Source organism: Phodopus roborovskii, unplaced genomic scaffold (assembly GCF_943737965.1).
Source record: "Phodopus roborovskii unplaced genomic scaffold, PHOROB, whole genome shotgun sequence".
NCBI classification, from domain to species: Eukaryota; Metazoa; Chordata; class Mammalia; order Rodentia; family Cricetidae; genus Phodopus; species Phodopus roborovskii.
In genome coordinates, this window is record NW_026125506.1 from 11,163,969 (window position 1) to 11,171,063 (window position 7,095).

Here is a 7,095-nt window from a genome sequence, read left to right on the forward strand (position 1 = left end):
GTTTAGCTGCGTGTAATGAAACACATCCTGTTCTGGCCAAACACTCTTCCCCTTTTTGGCGTTTTACTTTGCAGGAGCCTTGAGCTCCTTTAGCATCCTATTTGGATAACAACGGAGAAGGAAAGGGGTGTTTTAACGACCTGAGGGCGTTGGGGGTAGGGTCAGTGAACTCAGACTTGGATGTTCACCAGGGGCTGGCTGCAAGTCCCTGCCGGAAAGCAAAGGGGAATGGGAGTTGAGACGTCAAAATCACTGAGGATCCAAAGCTCGTTGTCAATTTCCAGCCCTCGTTAGTTGGTAAATTATTCCAGTTGTTTCTAGGCTGCAGGAGCATTCGCAAACAAGTCCAAGGACCGGACGAATAAACTCAGTGAGCGTTCTAATGAGATGGCCACCTCTGGATATTTCAACGTACTCACATTTATCTGTTAGTAATAGCAAATAGAGGGAGACGGAGAGGAACAGTGCACAATGGCTAAAAGGACTGAGTTAGATCTTGTACCCACATGAAAGGAGCACAGAAACGTGTACAGTAAAAGAGCGAGCTGCAGAATACAGTATCACGCACAGTGTTTTTCTTAAGACCCACTCTTGAGTGACTGCCTGGGGCGACATGAACAAACGTCTATTCACCCAAAATAGGGCGCCAACAACAGATCAAAGACCCAATTCTGTCCAAGCCCAGCTTGGTGAACCAATGAGTTTATTGGACTTACTCATCTCCAGCATGGATGGTGGCCTGCCAAAAGCAACATGGGCGGAGTTCTTTCTTCGCATCCCCTTCCTATGCACTCTAGCTTCTTCCAGGACCATGTGAGCTTGGGTGGGCACCAGAGGGAGGGAGGTAATCTCAGGTGAAGGTCTAATGGCTTTCTCTTACTCCTTCCCTGAAGGACTGATAACAGCCCGGTGGGGCCCTTTCTGAGGCAAACATAACTGCTCTGATTTCAAGAGGGTAGCAGCATGTTCTATGATGCCCACACAGTGTACGCTTATGGACACATGCTTGTGCAAAAGTTATAAAAGTCAAAGAGAATTGGTTCATGTTAGATTCATGACAGTCTGACACCAAGAAGGAAGGAGGCAGCTAGAGGTGTAGCTCAGAGGTAGAGTATTTGCCTAGCATGTGGGATAAAAATAAAGGAAGGGGGCTAGAGAGAAGGCTCAGTAGTTAAGAGCACGAGCTGCTCTTGCAGAGAACCTGAGTTCAATTTCAAGCACCCACATGACAGGTCATGACCCTTTGGAACTCCAGTTCCAGGGGATCTGACGCCCTCTTCTGGACTTATTAGGCAGTGCATGTATGTGGTACACAGCCATACATTCACAGGCCTTAAACCCAGCACTTGGGAGGCAGGAACAGGAACATGTTCATGAGTTCAAGGCCAGCCTGATCTACACAAGGAGTCCCAGGGCAACCTGGACCACATACATCCTGTTTCAAAGACAAAACAACAATAATAAATAAGATGGGCAGTGGTGGCACATGCCTTTAATCCCAGCACTCAGAAGGCAGAGGCAGGTGGATCTCTGAGTTTGAGGCCAGCCTGATTTACAGAATGAGTTCAAGAACAGCCAAGGCAACACAGAGAAACCCTAACTTGAAAAACTAAAAATAAATAAATAAATAAATAAATGAAGGAAGGAAAGGAAGGCGGGAGGGAAGGAGGATACATCGAGTATAGGATAACATTATAATATTTGTATTAATTCTTCTATAAATGTGAAGCAAATTGCAAAATGCTGACAACAGTCAATACTGAATTGGGGGCACACAGTTCTGTATTGTCTGGTCCCCCCACCTCAAATAGCTATCAGAGTTAATGGGGGGCCTTTGGGGTCATTAATGCTAAGGCAGGAGTTGGCAAACTTTTTCTTTAAAAGGCCATCAGTTCAACATTTCAGGACCTACCCTATGATCTCTACAGTGATGACTCAACTCTGCCATCAGCCTCCACAGACAATAATAAATCAATGGATGTGGCAGTGTTCCTAATAAAACTTTATTTATAAACATCAAAGGTGATTTTCTTATAATTTTCCTGTGTGTTGCCATTTAGGGGGCACTCCAGGAGTCAGTTTCCATAAGGTCATCACCCATAAACAGGGTACTCTTGGAATCGATGCAGCTGTTTTGAGGTCACTCCTGCTCTTCTAAGTAAAGCCCGGTAAACTCATTGGTTTGGTCTATAAAAAAAGTAAATAGATGGCCTTTGGGCAAAGGAAAAAAAATATGTGGGAAACCCTGCTTTCCTAGAGCAACCGAAATAGACCCTGGTATTCTTTCCCATTATTTGTTAAAATGTAGAATTCTGTATGACTATGTCGTGTTTTACTAAATTGCCCATGTTTTATTATAACACCGTAGATAACACAGGCAGAAATTCAGTATAAACTTAAACACTAAAGAAAGGTTTTTAAAATGCCCATACAGAAGCTGGAGAGATGTCTTAGCAGTTAAGAACACTCGTTAGTCTTGCAGAAGACCTGGGTTCAAGTGCCAGCACCCATATGATGGATCACAACAGCCTGTAAATCCAGGTCTAGGGGAGCTAACGTCTGAATCCCTTTCCTGACGTCCACGGGAGGTTAGATTATTTGATGCTCAGCTAACCTTATTCTTTCCTTCTTCATTTCTGGTTTTGTTTTGTGGTACCAAGGGAACTGCACATACCAGGTAAACCCTTTACCACTAAACCACATGCTCTGAACCCTACTCATGGCTTGTTGTTTGTTTTGGCTTTTTTTTTTGTGGCAGGGGTTGGGTTTGTATTTTGGTTTCTTTTGTGTGTTTTGTTTTGTATTTTGTCCTTCAAGGCAGGGTTTACTCTCTACTGCTTTGGAACCTGTCCTGGAACTAGCTCTGTAGACCAGGATGGTCTTGAACTCCCAGAGATCCACCTGCCCCTACCTCCCAAGTGCTGAGATTAAAGGCGTGAGCCACCACTGCCTGACTTCACTTCTGGGTTTTGATTTGCCCAGAAACTGTAAATTCCTGGAGTTTGGGCAGGTACCACGTGCATCTACTAATGACCAGGTCTGTAAGCTTGGGCCATGGACTTGATCTCTCCTAGTTTGGTTTTCTAAACTATCAGATAGGGACAATAATGGTACTGAGCTCACAGACTTGCCCTGGGGTTTCAGTACAATAATGTGTGTGAAGATATTAGCTCAGTGCCAGCATAAGTGCTCACCGATGTTAACTACCAATATGCTTAGCACGGTGCTAAAACTTCCATCAATTTATGTGCCTTTCTTATTAAAGTAAATGAGAACAGAGTGCAGAGCATGGTAATTGCCTGTCGTTGCCATTCAGCTCCTCTTGTGCTAGGAGCCATCCCACACAAGGAAACCATTCTCTTCCTACAGATACGAAAACAAGAGTTAGCTTTGTGTGTTCATCTTCCCGTTCCAGTACGCCAGAAAATCCTATTCTAGGCAAACAGATCTTGTTGTCCTGACAACACCGATTGCCAGCAAAATAAGTAAACACAGCATCTGAGTCTTATTTTTTAAAGAAAACGTAAACTTTGTGGAGGGGGGAAGGCATGGAAATAAGACTTTATCATTTTCTCTCCCACACTGACTTCACAACCTTCTTTCAAGGCTAAGCCCCTCCTCCCTGAGCTAGCCTGTGTTCTACTCATGTTGTCCATAGGAATGCTCTGCCAGGTAGGCCTGAATGTCTAGAACAAGAGAGTAGGATTCATATCGTCAAAGAAGTTGATTCGTTGGTTTATCTTCAACAAACAACAGCTGAAAGAGACCCTGAAAAGCTACCTTCCACAGGCAGTGAAGTGAATAGGTTTGTTTCTAAGACCAAATACAGATGGCATCATAAAAGATATCAGGGTTTTTGAGAATGCTCTTCATCTGTCCCTGCACACATTAGCAAGAAGCAAAGCATCAGGATACAATTGAATACCCAAAACAGAAATAGTCCAGGCATACGGATAAAGGCAAAGACTGCCTGGGGACAGAGAGGAAAAGCATAGGCTATAGAGGCTGCCACACCAAGGACTGAATCTCTGACTAGTCCTTACCAGTGACAGGCCTGCCTCAGGTCACAGTGTCAGGAATTCTGTCTCCTCATTGGAAAAATGGAGAGGGCACTGTGATTAAAGTGTTGGAAATGGTGTGCAGGTTTTAGTAGTGTCTGGTACATCCAGCTACTAGATAAATTATATTATTAGTCAACAAATGGGCAAAGTGTTCACAAAAACACAGGACCTTTTGGAACCATGGGATCTGGGTAATGCAGAGAAATTAGGATCCCAAATTCTACAACCTGCTAATTAAGCAAGGGACTCCACCTCCCTACTTCTTAATTCCATCTGTTAAACTGAATTAAGCTATCACCCAGTCTTTAAGACTGTTGTGCCACACACTTTTAATCCTAGCACTTGGGAGGCAGAGGCAAGCAGATCTCTGTGAGTTCAAAGCCAGCCTGGTCTACAGAGTGAGTTCCAGTTCAGTCAGAGCTGTTACACAGAGAAATTCTGTCTCAAAGAAACAAAAAGATTTATCTTTATTTATGCTGCTCTTAACCATAGAGCCATCCCTCTGGCCCCAGAAATGTAGTAATTTGTGTAAGGATTTCACAACAGGCCACTCTGTAAATGTTCCTATTCTCATCCAGGTCCTGGGGTCAAAACACTTTTTTCCCTTTCCTTTGAGGGTAACTTCTAAAGGCCTCTGGGATAGACCCAAACGCTAATGACTATAAAACTGTAATTCTTTTCTCTCCAGTACCCTTTCCTATTTAACCAGACCATTCTTTCCAAGACCTTTAACTGTGAAACCACCTGGAATTATGCCATTACATAAGTGCCAACTTCCTTCTCCCACCACACACTCCATTAAGGGGAAAAAAAAAAAAAAAAAAAAAAAAAAAAAAAAAGCCAGTTAGCCATCACCCAGATGGTTCTGTGTTTTGGGGTCACTCTGGTATTTCTACTTTCTGTACGACCTATTATCTTCTGAAGACCAGCCTAGGAGGCTGAGTCACCACAGATAGCTGGGAACAAGCTGCATGCTAGCTTTGGATTCAGAAACAGCTTCCTTGCCAAGATGAAGTCAGCCAGCTGAGCGCAGGGCCAGACAGGTGGCTTTGTGGGTGAAATCAGGCATGGCTGTGCTCAGAAAGGTCTCAGTACTTGGATTTCCCATGTGTTCATTTAAACCCAGCACTCTGGAGGCAGAGGCAGGCTGATCTCTGTTGCTTGAGGCTATGCCTGTTCTACAGAGTGAGTTCTAGGCAAGCAAGGGCTGTATATTGAGTCCTTGTCTCAAAAAACAAACAAACAAAAACCCAAGAACTATTGCTGCCATTTTTATCTTTTTTTTATAGCATCAAGTCACAGTCTAACACCAGAAATCTTTATATCAGAAACCTCATTTTATTTTTCATGTGGCCCTACAAATCCAGTCAGCCCTGATCTATCTTGACAGTTCTGGGGTTTTATGTTGATGGACATGGAATCCAGCTCACACAGTCACTAGTAACAAAGACTGGTGGTGGAGCTCAGTGGCAGAGCTCAGCATGTGTGACGGAGGCATTGGGGAATCCTAGCACTGTCTCCCACCCCACGAACGGTGTCTGCCAGGTACAGTGGCACACACCTGTTTACCTAGCACTGCAGGGAGATGAGGTAGGAAGATCCAAGTCTGAAGTCACCCCCGGCCATGTCTAAGAAAAAGCGAAACAACACAAAGGAAAATGAACTCATTATAGTTTCTTGCTGAAAATTTTTTCTTTTACTACACAGCCGTTATTGTGATTTCGTTTCTACAAATACAACCTCCACAGAAATTAAAGAAAAGATTTTAAACATCAACACTCCAATTAGTGTCTCTGAGTCCACCCTGAGCCTGTTTCCAGAGCAGCTGTCTTTGGCCAGCAAACACTCCCTGGCGGATGGAGTTGTTTTTCCCTGTCTGAGAAACTGTTTCTCATTAGGAAGTTTACATTTAACAGAGAAAAGAGCCAATGACAGAAGCTGCAAGATTTGGTTGGTTCCCTGTGGCTTTGAGAGCTGTTTGGGTGTGGGCTGCTTTGGCCTTGAAATGCCAGCATTTCCCTGAGTCAAGGGTAAGAAATTCATGAACACACAATGACAACTGACTCTGCTTAACCATAGGGTTGGCATATGGAAAATAGTTTGAAGAGAGCTTCTAGGTCCTTCCAAGCCTCAGACCCTCTCCCCTATAATCATTTTCTTCTGAATTCCTAGACTTAATTGATCATAACTTCTCATTTGCATATAGAAAAGCACATGCATGCGGAAGAGCAACAGAGCCCAGAAAATAATTAGTTTTGAAATATGCTACTGGTCCTAATATCATAAAATAAAGATGCCTCCTCCTGGCTGGGCAGTAGTGGCGCATGCCTTTAATCCCAGCACTCAGAAGGCAGAGGCAGAGGGATCTCTGTGATTTTGAGGCCAGGATGGTCTACAAAGCAAGTTCCAGTACAACCAAGGTTACACAGAGAAACCCTGTCTTGAACAAAAAAGAAAGCTTCTCCTTTTTAATCTCCCAGAAGGGACTGACTGACACATGCTTGTAGACAACCATACACAAGAACTAGAGCAGGGTGACAGACAGGTAAGCTGCAGAGGCAAACCCAAGACTCCTCAAAGCAGGCTGGGACTAGGATGTACTGGATGGCAGGGCACTAGCTCACCATGTGTCAGGCCTTGAGCTGGATCCTCAGCACTGAGAAAAAAACCAACCGACAACAAACCAGGCCTTTTCATTAGGGGTGTGATGTGTGTCAGGACACACGGACACATGCACAGCACTCACAGGACACCTATGTGGGGTTGGTTTTCTCCTTCCGCCTTTTATTTGGGTTTACAGGATACAAGTCAGGATGTCTGAGCTGTGCGACACACTTGACAGCCCTAAACATTCTTTTTAAATGCAACTTTGTGGTCACACATGAATGAGGGCTCATATGCCTGTGTGCACATTTGGGAAGAGGGGAGGCAGACTGAGACCAGGGGCCTCTCCGTCGTCTCCATTTGACAGTCTCATATTCTCTTGACTCTCACGCTCACTAGCCAGCTTGCCTGGGTAATGCCCTCTGCCTCC